Source organism: Dryobates pubescens, chromosome 10, assembly GCF_014839835.1.
Source record: "Dryobates pubescens isolate bDryPub1 chromosome 10, bDryPub1.pri, whole genome shotgun sequence".
Lineage (NCBI taxonomy): Eukaryota > Metazoa > Chordata > Aves > Piciformes > Picidae > Dryobates > Dryobates pubescens.
In genome coordinates, this window is record NC_071621.1 from 14,418,468 (window position 1) to 14,442,753 (window position 24,286).

The following is a 24,286-nucleotide window of genomic DNA, read 5'->3' on the forward strand; positions in this document are numbered from 1 at the left end:
GGTTCTCCATCTCTATGTCTTGTTACAGTCTCCACTATCCATTGCATATACATAGGAGCTCCTGGGACGTTGTGGACCCTCATGAAACTTCATAGTTGGAAGGGGTAAGAGAGAAGATAAGATGAACTGGGCTAAAGGAGGAATAATGAATGCTGCATGTGACCCAGGTGTCATCTTGTGCTTTCCTTGCTGGACACACAATCTCACCACTGCAAACACAAAGGTTTTTTTCTCTCCTAGTCCATAGTCCAGTCCAGTAGTTTCTTCCTCAGTGCCTCCTTTAAACACAATCTCTGCCCTTTGAAGGGCTGTGGTAGAAACCAAGCTGTGTGGTGCAGCTGACATGCTGGAAAGAAGGGATCCATCCACAGGGATCCTGACAGGCTGGAGAGGTGAGCCCAAGTCAACCTCATGAAGTTCAACAACACCAGGTGCAGGGTCCTGCATCTGGGTCAGGGCAAACACAATCACTGATATAGGCTGGGCAGGAGCTGGCTTGAGAGCAGCCCTGAAGAAAAGGACTTGGGGGTGCTGGTGGATGAGAAGCTCAACAGGAGCCAGCAGTGTGCAACTTGCAGTCCAGAAAGCAAATCACATCCTGGGCTGCATCAAGAGAAGCATAGCCAGCAGGTCAAGGGAGGTGATTCTCCCTCTCTACTCTGGTGAGACCACACCCGGAGTACTGTGTCCAGTTCTGGAGCCCCTGTTACAAGAAGGATCTGGAGGTGCTGGAACACATCCAGAGAAGGACCACAAGGATGATCACTGGACTGGAGCACCTCGCCTATGAATACAGATTGAGAGTTGGGGTTGTTCAGTCTGGAGAAGAGAAGGATCCAAGGAGACCTTATTGTGGCCTTCCAGTATCTGAAGGGAGCCTACAAGAAAGCTGGACAGGAACTTTTTAGGGTGTCAGGGAGTGATAGGACTGGGGGAATGGAGCATAACTAGAAATGGGTAGATTCAGATTGGCTGTTAGGAAGAAGTTCTTCAGCATGAGGGTGGTGAGACACTGGCACAGGTTGCCCAGGGAGGCGGTGGAAGCCTCATCCCTGAAGGTTTTGAAGGCCAGGCTGGATGTGGCTCTGGGCAACTTGATCTAGTGGAAGGTGTCCCAGCCCATGGCACTGGGGTTAGAACTAGCTGATCCTTGAGGTTCCTTCCAACCCTGACAATTCTATGATTCTCTAAGCCATCTGCTCAGAAGAAAACACATGCTGAGATGAGGCTGTCCCAGAACATTCAGGGCCACTGTATAAACCTTCATAAAAACTGAAGGTGTTGCAGGGGGAAAAAGAAGCAAACCAAACCAACAACAACAAGAGAAAACAACAAGAAACCAAACCACAACAGAGCAAAACAGTACAAAGCAAACCAAACCAGAACAAAACAAACCGGAACAGAATAAAACAAAGGACAACAAAACAAACAATCAAAAAAACCCATAAAAAAACCAACAAACTTGAAAATTGAAAACCTTTTCTCAGGCTGCTTCATCTCCAAGCACAAGGACATTGTCTAGGGCTGTCTGCTTGGAGAAACTAATTAAAGAGTGTTTTGAAGGATCTGGAACCCATTATTGAGGTGTAAGAAATTAAATCTTTGTGATCAGGACAAAAAATAGGAAGCAAAGCCAGACATTAAACAAACCAAGTGCTCAAATCATCCTGTGAGACAAATATGAGTCCTGAGAGGGGCAGAAGCATTTCAAGCAAAGCGAGCGCTGATTTTCAAGTGTCTCTGGATTAAAACCAGGGACAGGCAAGAATGAACCAAGCTTTCAGTTCAAGTGAGTCTTTGCTGAAGATCTGCAACAACTCAAGACCACATTTGAGGGGATCCAGGCTGATGGATGAGGTAGAAACTGTGCCAGACAAGAAAATTTGCTATAACTTGAGGTGCCAGACAATGAGTTTTGTGTGTCTTCAACATGCAGTTGGAACAATGGTCATATGGGTCATCCTCCCACCGACCAGGACACTCTGCTCCAGTTGACTTTAGTTGTAGCTGGCTAGTAGTTCTACCTGCAGAGGTCCTGCTGCCAATGCAACTGTTTGTGGAGCTGCTTGGTGGAACAGAGCTAATGTGGCTTCAGCTGAGGGTTTAGCTGGATTTGGGCTCCTTTGGGCTTGAAATGTGGGTGCACAACTGCACACAATGACAGTGCTGCCATCAGCTCCATCTGTGATCATAGAATCATAGAATTATAGAATGCTCCAGGATGGAAGGGACCTCCAAAGGTTATCCAGTGCAACCTCCTCACAGTCAGCAGAGACATCCTCAACTAGATCAGGCTGCCCAGGGCCTCACTGAGCCTCACCTTGAATATCTCCAGGGAAGGGGCCTGATGGTCATTCAGTGTGTGGTTCATTACAGGCAGGTCTTGTTGAGACTGAGATGTAAAGTATCTCATTTGATAAGTGAACAAGGAATCAACTGGACAGTTTCTCAGCAGCTTTTGACTTGAACTGAACTCAAAGAGGAGACAAAATGTAGCCATGAAAAATACTCATTTAATGCACAAACATTTCTGCAGTAAAGCTGGTGAAGGGTCTAGAGCACAAGTCTTATGAGGAGCAACTGAGGGAACTGGGGTTGTTTGACCTGGAGAAAAGGAGGCTCAGAGGAGACCTTCTCAGGCTCTACAACTACCTCCAACGAGATCTGGACAGGCTGAGAGCTGGGTGCAGGCAAACCTCATGAAGTTCAATAAGGACAAGCGCAGGGTCCTGCATCTGGGGAAGAACAAGAGCAGGCACCAGGACAGGCTAGGGGCTGCCCTTCTGGATAGCAGCTCCATGGCAAGTTCTGCATGGGCCAGCAAGGTGCCCTTGTGGCCAAGAGAGCCAATGGGATCCTGGGCTGCAGCAAGAGAAGTGTGGCCAGCAGGGCTAGGGAGGTTCTTCTGCCCCTCTGCTCTGCCCTGCTGAGACCACAGCTGCAATCTTGTGTCTAGTTCTGGGCTCCCCAGTTCAAGAGAGACAGAGACCTGCTGGAGAGAGTCCAAAGGAAAGCCTTGAGGATGCTTAGTGGACTTGAGCATCTGCCCTGTGAAGACACAGTGAAAGCCCTGGGGCTGTTTAGTCTGGAGAAGAGAAGGCTGAGAGGGGATCTGATCAAGGTCTATCAATATCCAATGGGTGGATGTCAAGTGGAGGGGGCCAAGCTCTTTTTGATGGTGCACAGCAATAAGGAGCAACAGGTTCAAGCTTGAACATAGAAGGTTTCACCTCAACATGAGGAGAAACTTCTTTACAGTGAGGGTGCCAGAGCCCTGGAGCAGGCTTCCCAGAGAGGTTGTGGAATCTCCTTCTCTGGAGACTTTCCAAACCCACCTGGATGCATTCCTGTGCAGACTACCCAGGGTGATCCTGCTCTGGCAGAGAGGTTGGACTCCATGATCTCTGGAGGTCTCTTCCAACCTCTAATATACTGTGATACTGTGATAACTAAAGAGGAGGTAGTAGTGGGGTGGGGATCAGTCTCTTTATCTGAGTAGCAAGTGATACAAGAGCAAATGGCCTCAAGTTGCACCAGGGAAAGTTTAGGTTGGATATTAGGAAAATATTCTTCACCAAAAGTATTGCAAAGCATTGGAACAGACTGCCCAGGGAAGTGATGGAGTCATCATCCCTGAAGGGATTTAAAAGATGTGTAGATATGGTTCTGAGGGAGATGGTATAATGGTCACCTGGCAATGCTGTGTTAAGAGTTGGACTTGGTGATCTTAAAGACCTTCTCCAAACAAAATGATTCCAGTATCTGAAGGGGGCCTACAAGGAAGGTGGGGAGGGACTTTTTAGGGTGTCAGGGAGCGATAGGGCTGGGGGGAATGGAGCAAAACTAGACATGGGCAGATTCAGATTGAATGTTAGGAAGTTCTTCCCCATAGAATAGAACATAGAATAAACCAGGTTGGAGGAGAACCTCAAGATCATGGAGTCCAACCTATCATCCAACACCACCTAATCAACTAAACCATGGCACCAAGCACCCTATCAAGTCTCCTCCTGAACACCTCCAGTGATGGTGACTCCACCATCTCCTCAGGCAGCCCATGAGGGTGGTGAGACACTGGAACAGGCTGCCCAGGGAGGTGGTGTAAGCCTCATGCCTGGAAGTTTTTAAGGCCAGGCTAGATGGAGCTCTGGTGTGAGATGTCCCTGGCCATGGCAGGGGGGTTGGAACTAGATGATCCTTGAGGTCCTTTCCAACCCTGACAATTCTGTGATTGTATGATTCTTATTCTGTGATAAGTGGATCTGTCTCAATTTCAATATCTCTTGAATCTTTGTTAATGAAGTGTGACATAAAACAAGTCCTCAGAATCTGCAAGAATCCCTGAGGTCCTGATGCTACAAGCCTAACACTGTTCTTGTGGACATCATCATTATTTTCATAGCAGCTGCCTGCAATGGCAATGTGGATCATGACTTCAGAAAGAGAATTGAAAAGAGCAGGAGCCATTTGATTTTCCTGTGCCATAAAAGGCACAGTTTCAAATGCAACAGAGAATAACAGCATGGATGCAGACTTGCTTTGGAAACAAATATTTGTTCCAAGAGGATATGAAATTCTTAATATCCTGCCCTGAAGTGTTTGTGGCGTATTGGTGATCACAAAACACTGAATTATTGAGGCCAGCCCATGAAGCATAGGATGAAATGGGACCTCTTGGGTGAAAGAGTCCATTTCCCTGCTATCATACTTAATCATATTGCATAAATCCCTTCAGAAAACTATCAACTCCACCTGAAAACATGCTGGTTTCTCACACAGCACCTACTTATTTGGAAGCTTGTTCTGGATCCTCTCACTTCTGAACATGGGAAACGTTCTGCTTCCTAATCTCACTTCATTTGTCAACAGGTTGTGGCCACCTGTGCCTGTACCAAGGTCTCTTCTAGCAATGGATGCTTGCAACCCAGGCGGCCAACCTTGTTCTGGGCTGCACCAAAAGCAGTGTGACCAGCAGCATGAGGGGGGTGATTTTGCCCCTCTGCTCATGTGAGACCCCCACTTGGAGTGCTGCATTCAGTCCTGGTGTTCCCAACACCAGAAGGATATAGAATTGCTGGTGAGGGCCATAAAGACAATCAGAGGGCTGGAGAACATCTCCTACGGGGACAGGCTGAGAGCTGGCGCTGTTCAGCCTGGAGAAGAGAAGGCTCCAGGGAGACCTTAGAGCAGCCTTCCAGTGCATGAAGGGGGCCTACAGGAAAGCTGGAGAGTGCTTATAATGATAGGATGAGAGGAAATAGATTGAAGCTTGAGGAAGATGGTCTTAGAAGAATATTGGGAAGAAATTCTTTACAGTGAGGCTGGCAAGACATTTGAACAAGTTGCTAGGGAGGTTGTGGTTGCACCCTCCATGGAGGTGTTCAAAGCCAGGTTGGATGAGACCTTGAGCAACCTGGGCTAGTGGAAGGTGTACTTGCCCATGGTGGATGGGTGTTGGAACAAAGTGATCTTTAAGGTCCCTTTCAACCCAAACCATTCTATGAATCTTTGATTCTGTGACTCTATGATTCTATCATTCTATGAAATGAAGTTTCTCCTTGCCTGCTGCTTATTCCACTGATGGTTTTCTTTAAAGACAATTTTTTTTGCACTCTCCTTTCACTAAAATAAATCCACTGCAATAAACTCAGCAAAGCATGAAAGTCAGCATAACACAAAATTAAATCAGATCAGTGGCGTTTCATTGCTGATATTAAACAAATGCCTGACTAAAACCTCTACATCTGAACAGTCCTGAATTTTAAGACAAACTGGAGCTAGCTCTGGATTGATTGCCTGGCCAATAACCTCACATCTTGACAAAACCCATATGTGCTGAAAACCCCCAAATATAACCCAAACTGAAGATGTGAAATGCGGTAGGATGTGGGGAAAAGATTAACACTAAAGTTACACCAGGGCTTGAAGTTGTCTGAATCCAACTCTACCATGAAAAATGTCAAACTCTTATCCTCCACTCCCTTCTTGGACCAGCACAGACATTTTGTGCAGTCAACCAGTCTGGGACGCTGATCCGGGTTTGAAGAAGGAACACTCATGCAGAGTAGTTGGGTTGAGAAATAGGAGAGGCTTCTTCTCCCTAGCAACAAATGATAGGATGAGAGGAAATGGACTCAAGTTGCACCAGGGGAGGTTTAAGTTGGATGTTAGAAGAAACCTCTTAGCAGAAAGGCTGGGGAGGGACATTTTTAGGGTGTCAGGGAGTGATAGGACTGAGGGGAATGGAACAAAACTAGAAATGGGGAGATTCAGGTTGGATGTTAGGAAGAAGTTCTTCCCCGTGAGGTTGGTAAGACACTGGCACAGGTTGCCCAGGGAGGTGATAGAAGCCTCTTCCCTGGAGGTTTTTAAGGCCATGCTGGAGGTGGCTGTGAGCAACCTGCTCCAGTGTGAGGTGTCCCAGCTGACAGCAGGGGGTTGGAACTGGATGGTCCTTGAGGTCCCTTCCAGCCCTAATAATTTTATGATTCTATGTCCTATCCCTGGAATTGTTCAAGGCTGAGTTGGATGGGCCTTTGAGCAACCTGGGCTAGTAGAAGGTGTCCCTCTTCATCACAAGAGGGTTGGAACTAGATGATCTTTGAGATCCCTTCCAACCCAAAGTGTTCTACGAATCTCTGATCCTATTCTGTGAACCATATTTTCTGAAGTCTGTTCTCATTAACTAGGGAGAGGCCCAAGGATGGTGCAAACACCAACCTCTTAGACCACTCATGTTTGAAGATGGGCATCATTCCATCTCTCTGGGATCTTGCTGGGATCTAGGCAAAGTTGTTTCATGCTTTGCCTCTCAGCTGAAGTTACCTACTGAATGAGCCCTGAGCCATGCAGAAGTCTGTTAATGCCACCTTTCATGATCTAAACAACACAAAGAAACCAATGCCAAATATGTACTGAAATGAGCTGTCACAGAAGATGCATAACTTTAAAAAGTGAGGAACAGGGACCTCCTGTCAGCTGTCTCTAACACCTCTGAAAACCAGGCACCATATGCCCCAAAAGTGAGGCACATCATCTCAGCTGTCATTTCTGAAGGCATTGGCCTACAGCCCAACATCTCCACACATTGGATTGACCAACTGAGCCAGAATCATGCAGCAAATCAGGAGCTGGCATCATAAATGTATATTTATGGTATCTCCCAGGAGCAGGGAGAACAGAGCAGATTAGTAAAAACAAGAGTTTCACAGAGCAAGACAATACAGCCAGGAGCTGTCTAAGCAAGAGAGTGACGTGTGGTTAGTGGAGCTGGAGTGCTTCCTTGGGCTAGGGAGAGTTTTGGCCATCTGGGAGAGCTCTGAAAGAGAGCAGGAAGAGGCTTGATGAATGTTACATGAGGGAGTGCTGCCTGAAAGAGCGTTCGACACGGTGAGCAAAAGCCAAGCAAACAAAGAGCACAGTCAAAAGGGAGACAGAAGGGAGCAAAAGGGAAGAGGATGTGTGGGAGAGGAGGGGAGCAGCCTGACTTCTAGAGGTCCATCAGCCCATGGCAGTTCACATCACTCTCTGTGTGGGAGCCAAAGAAACTCTTCATGCTCCTCATGCATCTCTGAAGACCATGGTGCTGCAAAGCTTTGGGCTGCCACCACACAACACCCATCTCTCTCTCACCAGTCCTTGTTTTCACACAGAGATGTATCCATGGGGAAGAGTGAATGAAGCCTCTTGAAGAGATTCCCAGCCTTCTTCAAATGCCTTCTGTATTTCTTGTTCTGTAGCATTTCTTTCCACTCATCCTTTTTCTCTGAGCTGCTGGGTGCCTCACCATCCTCTGGACTGTACCCACCTCTGTGCCGCCAAATCCTGTAGGATTAGCAGAGATCCCAAGCTGACAGGGCTGTTGCTTTGTCTGTGATGTTGGTCCATGGCAGAATGGATCAGAGATCCCAAGCTGACAGGGCTGTTGCTTTGTCTGTGATGTTGGTCCATGGCAGAATGGATCAGAGATCCCAAGCTGACAGGGCTGTTGCTTTGTCTGTGATGTTGGTCCATGGCAGAATGGATCAGAGATCCCAAGCTGACAGGGCTGTTGCTTTGTCTGTGATGTTGGTCCATGGCAGAATGGATCAGAGATCCCAAGCTGACAGGGCTGTTGCTTTGTCTGTGATGTTGGTCCATGGCAGAATGGATCAGAGATCCCAAGCTGACAGGGCTGTTGCTTTGTCTGTGATGTTGGGCCACAGCACAGTGGATCAGAGACCCCAAGCTGAGAAGCCTGTTGCTTTGTCTCTGATGTTGGTCCACGGCACAGTGAGTTCTGGGAACTGCAGCTCTTCAACAGAGTGCTTCCCAAACTTAGAATGATGGAATCATAGAACCATTCCACCTCAACATGAAATAAAAACTGTTTACTGTAAGGAGAACTGGAACAGGCTGCCCAGAGAGGTTGTGAACTTTCCTTCTCTGGTGACTTTCAAGACCTGTCTGGACATGTTCATGCGTGACCTGCCCTGGGTGATGCTGCTTTGGCACAGGAGTTGGAATCATAGAATCATAGAATCATAGAATCATAGAACCATAGAATCATAGAATCATAGAATGGTCTGGGTTGGAAGGGACCCCCAAATGTCATCCAGTCTAACCCTCACTGCAGTCAGCAGGGACAGCCTCAACTAGATCAGGTTGCCCAGAGCCCTGTCCAGCCTCACCTTAAGTATCTCCAGGGACAGGAGCCCAGCCACCTCCCTGGGCAACCTGTTCCAGTGTTGCACCACCCTCATGGTGCAGAATTTGTTCCTAACATCCAATCTAAATCTGCTCTTCTCTACTTTGAAGCCATTGCCTCTTGTCCTGTCACTGCAGGCCTTTGCAAACAGTCTCTCTCCAGCCTTCCTGTAGCTCTCTTCAGGTACCAGAAGGCTGCTCTTAGGTCTCCCCAGAGCCTTCTTTTCTCCAGGCTGAACCACCCCAACTCCCTCAGCCTGCCCTCATAGCAGATCTGCTCCAACCCCTTGATCATTTTTGTGGCCCTCCTCTGGACCTGCTCCATTAGCTTCACGTCCTTCCTGTGCTGAGGGCTCCAGAGCTGTACACAGTACTCCAGGGGAGGTCTCACCAGAGCAAAGTGGCAGATGCTCTCCAGAGGTCTTTTTCAACCCCTACCATTCTATGATTCTATGATTCATAGAATGTTTTGGGCTGGAAGAGCCCTTTCAAGTTCATTTATTAGTTTTCAATTATTTCTAAGATTCTAGTTTCAAAAGCTCTTTGCTGTGTCTGGCTTACCTCTGTGTGACTTTATTAGAAAGAGAATGTTGTCAGTCTCCTCCCAGATACTTCCAATTCCTGCACATTTGCTGTATTTCACCTATCTGCACATTGCTCTATTCTATCTATCTGTTGGCCAGCCATGGACAGAAATATTTCACTCCCATTTTGAGCTGTGCAGTCTCAGATCTAATCCCCATGCCCTCCCTTCTGTGTTTTATGGGAGCAGGCCAGCTCTGCAACCTTCTCCTTTTAACATTGCACCTGCACATCACAGCAAACAGCTTGAGCTGCTTTCCTGCAATAACTCCAAAGATCTCTTTCCCAGGCAGCCACAGCTTTCTGCTAGCAGGCATTTCCCCTTCTGGTCCTTTGCTCTACAGCTCATTTTTTGACTGTCCTCAGCCTTTCCCCAGATGCCGAAATGATCTGAGTCCTGCGGTAAGAGGCTGTGCTGCGGTGTGTTCAGCTGCCTCATGCAGCATCATTCTTGGCTTCCCTGCTCTCCTTCCCATTAGCTGCACTATTGCTGTGAAGAGAAATGATCACAGGATGGTGGAGGCACTAAGGGACCTATGGAGGTCACCCAGCCCAGCCCTGCCAAGGTCACCCAGGGCAGGTTGCACAGGATGGCATCCAGGAGGATTCTGAACCCAATCTGTCTGGGCAGTCTGTTTCAGTGCTCCATCACATTCACAGGGGAAAAAAAGAAAAGAGAAAAAAAATGTTTTCCTTATATTTGGGTGGAATAATCCCACAGGAATAATCCCACATCTGAACTGCAATGTATCCAGGGAAGGTCCACCACTCACCCCTCTTTCCTTTCTGGCCTGCTTTTGTGCAAATCTCTTGGTGTTGGAGTATTATTTGTGTCCCTCATCTGTGCTCAAGCCTCTGATTACCTTCTCTTCACATGACCTCAGAGAAGAAAGGAGATATACTTGCTGACACCAAGGTGGTTCATTTGACATGCCTGAGGGACTGGATGCCCTCCGGAGAGGACAAGCTTGTGCAGTAGGACCCTATGAACATCATGAGGTTCAATAAGGCCAAGGTCCTGCACATGGGTTGTGGCAATGCCTAGTATCCACACAGGCTAGGGGATGAAGGGCTGGAGAGCAGCCCTTTGGAGAAGGTCTTGGGGGTACCGGTGGATGGAAAGCTGGACATGAGCTGGCAATGTGTGCTTACAGTCCAGAAGCTACCTGTGTCCTGGGCTACATCCCCTGCAGCATGGGCCTCACGGCTCTTCATTTCACCCTTCAGACATCAATCAGCATTGATAAGATTTCCTCTCAGACTTTTCTCCAATCTAAATCTGTTCTTCTCTAGTTTGAAGTCATTGCCTTTTGTCCTATCACTGCAGGCCTTTGTAAAGAGTCTTTCTCCATCCTTCTTGCAGCCCCCTTCGGGTACTGGAAGGCTGCTATTAGGTCTCCCTGGAGTCTCCTCTTCTCCAGGCTGAATACCCCCAGCTCCCTCAATCTGTCCTCAGAGCAAAGCTGCTCTAACCCCCTGAGCATTTTCCTGGCCCTCCTCTGGACCTGCTCCATCAGCTCCAGGTCCTTGCTGTGCTGAGGGCTCCAGACCTGCACACAGCACTCCAGCTGAGGTCTCCCCAGAGCAGAGCAAAGTGGCAGAATCACCTCTCTGGCTCTGCTGCCAGCGCTGCTTTGGCTGCACCCCAGGCTGCCCTTGGCCTTCTGTGCTGCAAGCTCACACTGCCTGCTCATGTCCAGCTTTTCATCCACCAGCACTTCCAAGTCCTTTTCCTCAGGGCTGCTTTCTATCCCCTCCTCCCCCAGTCTGTATGGATAGTGAGGATTGTTCCAGCCAAGGAACAATGACATGTAGTAAATAACCTCCAATGGATCTCCTTCTCAAGGACTCCTCTCAAGCCCACGGTCACATTTTGCATTCATCACACCATCTGATGAGGACTTCCATGAGCAGGGCTTCTCACTGCTCAGTTTAGGGACTGAACTGCTCTTGGGTTCACTCACAGCTGGTGAAACTCAGTGGTGAAGATGCTGTGTCAGTGTTGTAGGCTTTGCAATGCTTATCCCAGGTAAGCCTCCCAACCAAGCAAGCACCTCAAGGATATGGTGTAGCAGAGGCCCTAGTAGAGTTAGATAATGGTTGGACTTGATGGTCTGGAAGGTCTTTTCCAACCATAGTGACTCTATGAGTGCAAACTTGGCGTATGTTAATATGCAACACTTGGGTCCTCAGGCACTTTTACAAGCTGATGCCTCACTCCTTTTGCCTTGTAAAATGTCAGCCAGGCCCATGGCTGCAGCCTGGCTCTGTCTTGAGAAGATGTAGATCATAGCCTGGAAGCTGAAAGGCTCCTCAAGAATAAAAACTTTTCAGTTTTGTCTGCCAGTGCCTCGTGCAGGTCAGCTTGTAAAACGTCAAGAGTATGTCAGTGTGAAGAGAAAGCAAAACACAAAGCAGAAAAGTTGGAAAAGAGGTTTTGATAGCAGCCAGGGAAATGTAACTCCTTCTGCTTCGCCTTTGCTTCTTCTGAGGCTGAAGCTTTCCTTCAGTGGAGTAAAAAAAAAAAAAGGCAAGAAGGGTTAAAATGGAGCAGGAGCAAGTCAGTGTCTGTTGGCTTCATGTCAAGGACTCATATGCATCAAGTGATGAAGTCCTTACAGCTCCTTAACACCCTTCCCCACATGCTATCTCCCAAATTCTTTCACCTCTCCTCCTGCAGCAGCCAGGACAGCAGCTGCCAGCTGTGCTCAGCTATCTTGCAGGTAGGAACATGCTTACTCTGGGCTAGGGGAGACAGAAGTCATTTTGAGTTTCAGGGCACTTCTTCTCTCTGGTCTGAGCACATTTCAAGGGATCCTAAACTTTGATTCAAAGATTACAGGGCTGGAGAAGTAAGGTTAAAGTAAAATTGGGCTCCCCAAGTGAGCATAGTGAAGCAATCACTAGGAAACTGCAGCAGAAATGACCACAGCACATCCTTCTACCCTGCTTCTCAGAGCAGAGACTGGACACATTGAGTGGTCTCTGGCCCCTGAAATAGTCTCCTGGGGTGTTTCCCTAACCAACATGTCTCAGAGCTGTCCTTCTTTCCCTCTTCCTCCCACGCTACACTCACTGACCAGCCTTTAGTGGCAACCCATCCCAGGTGACATCCCCTGATCACCCCACCACCCAGCTCAGCCTGCAAGGATCCAGCACAGAGGTTTTCTTTCCCCTCTTGCCATCTGAACAGAAGGCACAGCTCAGCATGGAACCAGCAAAGCTTCACCCAGCACTACATCCCCATCACTTGCTCATTCTCTGAGGGCCTCTGCCTGGCTCTGCTCCACTAATGTTCTCTGTGTCATACAGAAACACTCAGCCAGCACCAGTGCATGTGTCTGTGGAGACCAGCGAGCAGTGGGTCAAGAGTGCATCCCAGTAGAACTGGGGTGTAAGTAACTGACTCCATCTGCTTTGGGTCACAACAGCTCCAGCTCATCAGAGGGAACCAAGGAGCCTCCACGGGTGGTGAAGGGGCTCTCTGCATCCATCCAGGGAGCTGGCACAGGAAGAAGCCAAACAGGCTCTCAGTGTTTACACTCTCAGGCTCCAAGGTATCCATCTTCATCCCCAAACACATTCCTCACAGAACACTTCTGTGCTTCAAACTGTTTCGTTGGGAGAGCTAAGGGAATGAAAATTTGGAGGATGATGGGGAGCCTTCCTGCCCTGCGTTCTGGCCAGTATCAGGAACAGTGTGGCCAGCAGAAGCAGGGAAGTCATTGTGCCCTGTACTCAGGACTAGTTAGGCCACACCTTGAGTCCTGTGTCCAGTTCTAGGCCCCCCAGTTTAAGAAAGATGTTGAGATGGTGAAGTGTCTAGAGGAGGGCAGCTTGGATGGGGAGGGTCTGGAGCACAGCCCTGTGAGGAGAGGCTGAGGGAGCTGGGGTTGTTTAGCCTGGAGAAGAGGAGGCTCAGGGGAGACTTCATTGCTCTCTACAACTACCTGAAGGGAGGTTGTAGCCAGGTGGGGGTTGGTCTATTCTCCCAGGCAACCTGTGACAGAACAAGAGGACACAGTCTCAAGCTGCACCAGGGGAGGTTTAGGCTGCATATTAGGAAGGAATTCTACACAGAGAGAGTGATTGCCCATTGGAATGGGCTGCCCAGGGAGGTGGTGGAGTCACTGTCTCTCAAAGTGTTTAACAAAAGACTGGATGAGGCACTTAGTGCCATGGTTTAGTTGATGGGATGGTGCTGGGTGTTAGGTTGGACTTGATGATCTCAAAGGCCTTTTCCACCCTGGTTAATTCTGTATTTCCTATTCTGCATCTCTTCCCAAATCTAAAAGCCATGGGAATAGGCTTCCCAGGTGGATGCAGAGTCTCCCTCTCTGGAGATATTCCAAACCCACCTGGATGTGTTCCTGTGTGATCTGGTCTAGGTGATCCTGCTCTGGCAGGGGGGTTGGACTGGATGGTCTTTCGAGGTCCCTTCCAGCCCCTACCATTCTGTGATTCTGTGATCCTGTGATCCAGGTATGGTGACATCTATACCCAGCAGCTCACTGGGAAATAGACTTTATATTAGGAAAAAAAAATCTTTATTGTGAGTATGATGAGGCAGCAGAACAGGGTGCCCAGAGATGTTGTGGATGCCCCCTCCCTGGAAGTGTTCAAGGAGAGGCTGGATGGGGCTTTGAGGAGCTTGGTCTAGTGCAAGGTACCTGACATTTGAGATAACACCATCCATGAAAGTCCACTTTAAATTCCATCTCTTACTTCATGCAGTAAACTGCAAATGTAGGATTCTTGGGGAGAAAAAAATTAGAAGGAAAATTTGTGTTGTCCAACCTGAAAAAGGATCCAGGGAGACCTTCTTCTCACCTTTGACTACTGAAAGGGGGTGTCGGGACACGGGGTGATGGTTTAAAGCTAAAAGAGGAGAGGTTTAAACTAGATATAAGGAAACAATTTTTTACTCCAGTCTGGAGAAAAGACCTCTTAGACCTCTTTATCTCTCCCTGTTGCTTAGAGATGAAGCAGAAAGAGAAGACTCTCTTAATAAAAACAATGCAGCACAAAATAAAGACAAGGCTCCAAGGAATCTTTATTGCAGGGTCTCAGTACTTGAAAGGGTCTGTAAGTAAGGTGGGAGCAAGCATTTTAGCGGGGCCTGTTGTGAAGGGTGATGGCTTTGAGCTAAAAGAGGGAAATTCATACTAGAGAGAAGGAAGAGATTTTTTTTATGGTGAGGGTGGTAAGGCACTGGCACAGGTGGCACGGGTTGCCCAAAGAGGTGGTAGATGCCCCATTCCTGGAAGCTTTCTGGGTCAGGTTGGAAATGGCTCTGAACAATCTGCTCTAATTCATAGATTCATAGAATGGTTTGTGTTGGAAGGGACCTTGAATGTCATCCAGTTCCAAACCCCCTGCCATGGACAAGGACGTCTCACACTAGATCAGATTGCTTAAGGCCTCATCCAACCAGGGCTTGAGCACCTCCAGGGAGGAGACATCCACAACCTCCCTGGGCAACCTGTTCCTGTGTCTCACCACCCTCACTGTAAAGAATTTCTTCCTAATCTCCAGTCTAAATCTGCCCTCTCCAAGCTTCAATCAATTCCCTCTTGTCCTATAACTACAAGCCCTTTTAAAGAGTCCCTTCCAAGCTTTCTTGTAGGCTCCTTACAGGTCTCTGCTCCCTGCAGGTGTTTGGACTAGATGACTTTGAAAGGTCCCTTCCAACCCAAACCATATTACAATTCTATGAAACTATGAATATCTTTTGGGGAAAGGAGGGCCATGGATGATCACAGCTGGGAGATGCTTGTGATTGCCCTCTGGTCCATCAGGCTGTAAGGCCCCTTGCTGTCACATCAGCTTCCAAGGGCTCTATCCAAACTGCAGAAGAGAAGAGGACCCAGGATGGACAACAATCTCCGTGGGATATCTTCTCATACAAAATGTCCTTTCCTTTGCATAATCAAAGATTTGCTTCCTTCACTTCACAGGCAGCCTAAAAGATGTGGTGGTTCTGGGTACAAGGGGCTGTTAAACGCCATTGTTGCTAGGGAAAAACAGTCCTCAGAGGCTCTGATGAATGCAACAAGCTTATATGAGAAGAGGTAAAAATGCTGAGAACAAGAGTCTGGGCAGCCTGAGGGCTGAAAGAAATACTGTTCCCAGGACAAAAGAAGCCAATTTGCAGAACTTGCTTCTGGTTTGTGGTGCCTTCATTTTAGAAGGGATTCAGCCCAAGGCAACCCATAAGGATGTGATGGGTGAGTTGAGCTCAGCATTGTCCCAGGGCCTCAAGAAGTGGAGGCACTCAAAATGCCAAGTCCTTGAAAATGTCTATGTGGGCACAGAGGAGACAAACCCAAGCCTGGATTTCAAAGATGAAGTCTGCTTCAGGGTTTAAATTTTGATCTGAAGGAAGGGTGAGGAGGTAGACTCTCACTCCCAACAGGCTGTTGGAGCTCTGACTTTGCCTGTGCCTAGCATTTGGAGGGGAGTTGAGATGACAATCTGGGGATGGCCCTGTCTGATACTTGCAAATCCTGAACACCAGACATGCTAACTGTCTTTTTCTTTGCTGATCATTTATTGCTCCAAGGTTCTGAGCCCAATGGAGGGGACGCAGGAAAGAGATATTCAAAACCTGCCTGGATGCCTTCCTGTGTAATTTGGTCTATGTGATCCAGGGGGGTTGGACTGGATGATCTCTCAAGGTTCCTTCCAGCCTCTAACATTCTGTGATTCTGTGAAAATCTCCAGGATGGGTTTACAACAACCCCTTTGCTTCCCTGCACCTTCCCCACATGGCAACAAGCTGACAGAGGACAGAGACATGATCCTGCATTTCAGATGTCCATGGCAGGATGAAAACAAACCAGCAGCGTGCAGTGCCCTGCTGCCTCTTGGGAGACACCCCAGGCATGGGAGCAGTTGCTGCTGTATACAGAATACAGAACTAACCAGGCTGGAAAAGACCTTGGAGATCCTCAAGTCCAACCTATCACCCAGCACCATCTCATCAACTAAACCATGGCACTAAGTGCCTCATCCAGTTTCTTATTAAACACTTCCAGGGATGGTGACTCCACCACCTCCCTGGGCAGCACATTCCAATGGTCAGTCTCTCTTTCTGGGAGGAATTTCTTCCTAACATCCAGCCTAAACCTCCCCTGGTGCAGCTTGAGACTGTGTCCTTTTGTTCTGTCTGGGAGAAGAGACCCCACCTGTCTACAGCCTCCCTTCAGGGAGTTGTAGACAGCAATAAGGTCACCCTTGAGCCTCCTCTTCTCCAGGCTAAGCAACCCCAGCTCCCTCAGCTGCTCCTCATAGGGCTGTGCTCCATACCCCTCACCAGCCTTCATTCAGATGCTTCATTCCCTTCCCTTCTTGGTTCCACACTTTTCCCACTACCAGCAGGACCTGGCAGTGATGTGCCTGCAAGGCTGTAAGAGCAGCTTCCCAAATATTTAAGCTGCAGATCTGAGAGACAAACTGCTTTGCAGTGTGCACCCTGACTTGTCCTGCACAAAGCTGAGGAGGACCTGGGATTCCTGTGTCCCTTGGGACCCAGCACTTGCATTTTGGCCTCGAAGGGCAACCCTCTGAGAAGTCCCAGATATATAATGATTCTATGATGACCTTGCCACTTTATTTTTATCCTCTCCCACTTGTCAGGTATAACATATTTATATTTACTTGCTCTTATCCTGCTGCTGGGCTCCTGAGACTGTGCAGCCTTTAGGGACTTTTTGATGGGCAATAAAGTGCAGGGAATTCAAGAGATGAGACTACATTCAGATGTTAACCATGGATGCTCTAATTCTTCCTGTGCTTTCAGCCAGGCTGTGTGCAACCACCAGGATCCAAGCAGACCAATTTCATGTGGGGGCAGATTGGGGATGCCCACCTCATTTAGCATGATTCACCCTGGCAAGAGACTTCTCAAGCATCAGGGAGGTCCACAAGAGCCTGTTGCCTTTGGCCTGTGTTGAAAGAGCTGCAGCCCATCGCTCTTCTTCTGGTGTCTGGTTGAGAAATGGGGATTATGCTTTTCTCATGCTCTGCAGAAGATGATTTACTTCCTTAAGAATCTTTTGATGTCAAGACAATCCCTCTGTCTGCACACTAGCTCCCTGCAGACACCATCTCCAGATGGTCTGAAGTGGGCCTCCGTTTTTTCCTGGTGCCCTGGACCCAGCATTCTGTTTCTGAAATGAGGAAGAGAAATGGTGTAAACTTCCCTGCCTCTCCTGCATCTTCTCTCTATGAAGCTGTGAGCACAGCTGGAAATAATGCAGGAGAGTGGGTGAGCTCACACAAAGTTTCCATGGAAGCTGTGCCATTAAACCCCTCCAGCCTTTGATGGCAATATCATCCCTGAGCCCTCACAGCTCTGCTGGGAGCATAATGAAAATCAGAATGGAAAGGCAGCGCAAACGTGGAGGAGGAATTTGAGACATCAAGCCAAGGGTGGATTAAGGTTAGATGGGTCCCAGATCCAGCTGAATATTGCCCCATCAGAAAGAAAATTTCCTGGCCTCCCAGGACTTTCTCCTTCTTCTGAAGAGAAGTAGAATCTCCAAGATTACAGTGTGGGGAGAGTGACACAAGAATGAGAGGGTGGAATGATGGTCTTGCCCAGAGGGTTGGTTCAGAATAAGAATCATCATAGAATGGTTTGGGTTGGAAGAGACCTTAATGACCATCTAATTCTAACATCCCTGGCATTGGCAGGGACACCTTCCACTAGACCAGGTTGCTCATCCAGCCTGGCTTAGATTGTCCAATAACCAGATTCGCCAGGTCTACTCCAACCCTATGTCCCTCAATAAAGGAGCATTCTGCAGGGAGCTCTTTGCATGGATGATCTGAAAAGGTGGTAAGGATGGGGTTGCCCATGGCTGGGAGGCAGAAGAGGTGTTAAATTAGTAGGTCATGCCCCAAAGGAAAATGCTGTTGCCTTCTTTCTCCTTCTTTCTCTTACAGCTGGATCCTACACAGCCTGTGGTTTCTCTCCAGGTAGAACCTACTCCTTGCTGCTTTGACAAAGTGTTTTCCAGTTGTGATTCCAGGACATGGACTCCATTCCAAAAGGGAGTGTTGTGTCTTCAAGGTTTTATCTCTGGATGCATTTGAACAATGGAGAACATGAATGACCTGCACCTGCAGAATAAGTGCAGGATGAAAGCTGGAGCAGGCTGCCCAGCAGGGTTGTGGACTCTCCTTCTCTGGAGACTTTCAAAACCTACCTGGATGCATTCTTGTGCAGACTACCCTAGGTGATTCTGCTTTTGGCAGGGGGGTTGGACTTGATGATCTCTGGAGGTCCCTTCCAATCTCAAGTCTTCTGTGACTCTGTGAAAAGACACACCTTGTACCACCTGCAGGCTTGTGATGCAGACATCATGGAGCCAAGGGAAGGTTTGGATCAGGCTTCTTTGCAGCTGCATACCTACAATTTCACTCTGAATATCCTGGAGTGCTGGAGAAATCACAGAATCCTAGAATGTTCTGGGTTGGAAGGGGTCTCCAAAGGTCATCTAATCCAACCCCCTCTGCAGTCAGCAGGGACATCCTCAACTAGAACAGGTTGCCCAGAGCCCTCACCTTAAATATCTCCAGGAATGGAGATCTCCTGAGCTGTATCTGAGCATCCTGGAACAGAACTCTGTCACACCACATATTCTGGACCTACTTGGAGGCTTAGCCACTTGGGTGCAGACAGGTCATTAATAAACTTTCTGGTTCACTGTGTTGCAACATAATCTCCCTCCCTTTCTTCTCATTTTTGGGGGGTGGTGGGTGTTGAAATAAGGGATTCTGGGGATTTTTTTCTTTTGCAGCCACAAAACTAATTTTTTATAGAATGAAAAACAAAAAGACGAAAAAGAAGAGGCAAGGACTCCTTCAGGGGGAAGGGATGGAGTTAGTAATGACTTACAGAGCCATAACACAGCACAACAGGACAATAGGTCCCAGGCAGAGGAGTTTAAAACAAATGAAGTCCAGCCTACAGAAGCCCAGGGGCTTGGAAATAAATGGTAGAGTCAATCTGAGGGAGAGATCTCATAGCTAGAAAATTAACATCTGCTGCTGGCTGTGTGAAGAGCTCCTGGAAAGGAAAAACTCATCACGCTTGCAAAACTGGGAGCTTTGGCGGTTGCGCCTCCCAGGATCCCATCCCTGATCTGAGGTGGCTTGGAATGAGGTTGTGTTCAGTGGGACTCGTACTCCCACACCAGGTTCTACAGTTCCCACAGCATCACAGAATGAACCAGGTTGGAAGAGACCTCCAAGATCACCAAGTCCAAACAATCACCCAACCCTCTCTAGACCATGGCACTAAGTGCCTCATCCAGGCTTTTCTTAAACTCTGCCAGGGACATCAACCCCACCACCTCCCTGGGCAGCCTATTCCAATGGCCAGTCTCTTTCTGTGAACAATTTCTTTCTAAGATCAAGCCTAAACTTCCTCCTGCACAGCTTGAGACTGTGTCCTCTTACTCTGTCACAGGTTGCCTGGGAGAAGAGACCAACCCCCACCTGGCTACAACCTCTTTTCAGGTAGTTGTAGAGAGCAATAAGGTCTCCTCTGAGCCTCTTCTTCTCCAGGCTAAGCAACCCCAGCTCCCTCAGCCTCTCCTCACAGGGCTGTACTCCAGACCCCTCTCCAGCTTTGTTACCCTTCTCTAGACACGGCATCAGTCCCAGCATGGAGCTTGAGGAGTCATTGTGGTCCCTCAGCCTCCACAGATGGCTAAGCCAGGTCAGCACCAAAACGCATCGTTGCATCTGGCCTCTCCCTCATAGGTTTTGGTATTCAGCCTCATTTCAAGGCAGCATGTGGTTTTGGTTTTGACTGTTTACTATGGTGTCTTGTGTGCTTTGTTCTGAAAAGGATCTGGGGCTACAACTGATGGATGTAATCCCACAATGCAAGAGAAATGTTGCCTTTTTTTTCTTTCCCTTCTCTTTTTCTTTAAAGAGAGATCAGATGACTTTAGAACTTTATTTTGATTTTATGCAATCTTCACATTGGCATCGTTAAAGAAGAGCCCTGAGCAGCCTTGAACTGTGCTTTAAACACAATGTTTGCTTGGGATAGCAAAGATGAGCTGATTCCATGAAAAACCTCAAGGACACATCAGCTGTGGTGATATTAAAAAGAGTCAAATATCAGCAGTAAAACCCAAGAATATCTTCACAGAATCGTAGAACTGTAGGGGTTGGAAGGGACTTCTGAAGATCATCCAGTCCAACCCCCTCTGCCAAAGCAGGGTCACTTAGTGCAGGTTGCACATAGAATTATTTTGGTTGGAAAAAGACCTTTACCATCAAGTCCAACCATTATCTCTTTCTCTACTAAGTCTGGTGCTGAACCATGTCCCTCAGCACCACATCTATGCATGAGTATGTCCAGGTGGATTTAGAATTTCTCCAGAGAAGTAGACCCTACAACCTCTCTGGGCAGCCCTTTCCAGTGCTCTGTCACCCTCACAGGACAGAAGTTTTTCTTCAAGTTCAGATGCACCCATCTGGATGTGTTCTTGTGTGACCTGTGCTGGATTCTATTGGCCTGCTCTGGCAGGGGTTGGACTCGACATCCTTCAGGGGTCCCTTCCAGCCCCTAACATCCTGTGATCCTGTGAGCCTGCTGGGTTTCCATTTTTCCTGCGACTAGGCACCACTGAAAAGACTCAGGCCCTATTGTGTTGACCCCCACCCTCTAGATACTAACAAGAATAGAATAGAATAGAATAGAATAGAATAGAATAGAATAGAATAGAATAGGATAGGATAGGATAGGATAGGATAGGATAGGATAGGATAGGATAGGATAGGATAGGATAGAATAGAATAGAATAGAATAGACCAGGTTGGAAGAGACCTTCAAGATCACCACGTCCAACCCATCAACCAATCCAACCCATCTAAAACACTAACCCATGGCACCAAGCACCCTATCAAGTCTCCTCCTGAACACCTCCAGTGATGGTGACTCCACCACCTCCCTGGGCACCCCATTCCAATGGGCAATCACTCCCTCTGTATAGAACTTCTTCCTAACATCCAATCTAAACCTCCCCTGACGCAGCCTGAGACTGTGTCCTCTTGTTTTGGTACTGGCTACCTGGGAGAAGAGACCAACATCCGTCTGTCTACAACCTCCCTTCAGGTAGTTGTAGAGAGTGATAAGGTCACCCCTGAGTCTCCTTTCCTCCAGGCTAAGCAATCCCATCTCCCTCAGTCTTTCCTCATGGGGCTTGTGTTCCAAACCCCTCACCAACTTTGTTGCCCTTTTCTGGACTCATTCCAGCAAGCATTGAGAAGATCCCCTCTCAGTCTTGTCCAGGCTAAACAGCCCTGACTCTCTCAGTCTCTCCTCCTAAGAGAGATGTTCCAGTCCCCTCTTCATCTTTGTAGCCTCTGCAGGACTCTCTCCATGTTGCTCTTCACTGGCACCTTCTGCCTGGAGACAGCTCCAACACAAACAGATCCAGCCCTTCACCTGGCTTTGCCCAATACCCTCATTCCTCTTTTAAAAGTGAGAAAATGAAGGGAGAGAAGCCAATACTGATTATATTTCTCCTTGCTTTGATATCTGTGAGTGGCAAAAGATGAGTAGAGCAGGATCAGACCTAGAGAGATCCCAGACCCAAAGGATCCCAGAGCATCAATCCTTGGCATTTTCTCCTCTCATTGCTCTGGTCTATCTCCATGCCTTTCACCCCATGAGGCTGCCTGTCCTTAGACTCACAACTGTCAGGTTCCACATAAACATAAGGAAAAGCTTTTTCATTGTGAGGGTGACAGAGCACTGGAGCAGGCTGCCCACAGAGGTTGTGGAGTCTCCTTCTCCGGAGGCATTCAAAACCCACCTGGATGGATTCTTGTCTGCCCTGCCCTAGGTGACCCTGCTCTGGCAGGGGGCTTAGACTGGATGATCTGAGCATTCTGTGACTCAGGTCCCTTCCAACCACTAGCATTCTGTGACTCTGTGTAATTCTGTGATATGTTTTAATATATGTTTCTAACAGTATCTCTGCCTCAGCCAGAAGCAGCATGAATAGTGGGGGCACGTTCGGCCTCAGCACTGGAAGTCATTGACAAGGGCTGGAGGGTCCTGCCTTTGCTCCATGTGGCCTGAGAATCTCCAGGAGAGCAACATTTCATCCACCAAAATAAAAGTAAAATTAATGACTCCCACTCACATTGAATTTGGAAAGAAATCCATGTGCACCCAAACCCTCTGAGAACGCTCTGTTTTCCATCCAGCTCCCCAGCCAGTCAGAACTGACTGAACTACTTTATATGCCTTTGGATTCTGGCCCAGAAAACGTGTGGCTTCTTAAAATACATCTGTAGACACTGCTTTAATACCAGCCAATACCTTCTGAAATGTAGGTGGCCAAAGAGGCATTGGCTGATCTTTTCCTATTACATATTTCAAGAATGAGTTGACATTGGTGTATAAATTCTGTGCAAGCTTTGTGAAGTTTTAGTAGCAATATTGAAAGGGAATGTCAACAACTGCTTAGCTACTAATACAGCCTGGAGATAATAACTTGGGTAGCTGGGAAAATGGCATTTCCAGGAAATTCTGTCAGTTATGGGGGAAAAAAAACGACAACCAACAACCACCAAAAAAACAAACAACCCCCCAAAAACCCCAGGGGGAAAGAAAGAAAACTGGAATTGGTCAAAGACCCTTGATTTCTTTGCATGAAAGAAGTACGTTGAAAGGAAATTTGAAAATGGATGCATAGGGCCCTAATTTACTTTAATATTTCCTGTGCAAATTCTTTGAGTTAAAGATTGATTTTTTCCAATAAACATTACAAGCATAATGACCTGGAGGTATGATCACAGATCACGTACCAGATGGAGAGCCATGGGGGGGGGGGGGGGGGGGGGGGGCAGGGAGGGAGGGGGAAAGGCTACTAGTAGAATAGAATAGAATAAACCAGGTTGGAAGAGACCTTCAAGATCATCGTGTCCAACCTATCATCCAACACCACCCAACCAACTAAACCATGCAACCAAGCACCCTATCAAGTCAAGTCTCCTCCTGAACACCTCCAGTGATGGTGACTCCACCACCTCCCTGGGCAGCCCATTCCAATGGGCAATCACTCTCTCTGTGTAAAATTTCTTCCTAACCTCCAGCCTAAACCTCCCTTGGTGCAGCTTGAGACTGTGTCCTCTTGTTCTGGTGCTGGTTGCCTGGGAGAAGAGACCAGCCCCCGCCTGGCTACAATCTCCCTTCAGGTAGTTGTAGAGAGCAATAAGGTCTCCCCTGAGCCTCCTCTTCTCCAGGCTAAGCAACCCCAGCTCCCTCAGCCTCTCCTCACAGGGCTGTGCTCCAAACCCCTCACCAACTTCGCTGCCCTTCTCTGGACTCGTTCCAGCAAGTCAACCTCCTTCCTGAACTGAGGGGCTCAGAACTGGACACAGGACTCAAGGTGTGGCCTAACCAGTGCAGTGTACAGGGGCAGAATGACCTCCCTGCTCCTGCTGGCCACACTGTTCCCGATGCAGGCCAGGATGCCATTGGCCCTCTTGGCTGCCTGGGCACACTGCAAGCTCATGTTCAGCCTACCATCGACCAGCATCCCCAGGTCCCTCTCTGCCTGGCTGCTCTCCAGCCACTCTGACCCCAGCCTGTAGCTCTGCATGGGGTTGTTGTGGCCAGTGTGCAGTAGTGTTAAAATCCGTTTTGTCTTCTTATTTTCATTTATTTTTCTCCTTGGGGGAACCTGTAGTGGATTAGTAGAATCATAGACATCTCTTGGTTGGAAAAGACCTTTAAGGTCACAGTATCACAGTATAACTAAGGTCAGAAGAGACCTCGAGGATCACCAAGTCCAACCTGTCACCACAGACCTCAGGACTAGACCATGGCACCAAGTGCCACGTCCAAGCCCCTCTTGAACACCTCCAGGGATGGTGACTCCACCACCTCCCTGGGCAGCACATTCCAATGGCCAACAACTCTCTCAGTGAAGAACTTTCTCCTCACCTTGAGTCTAAACCTCCCCTGGTGCAGCTTGAGACT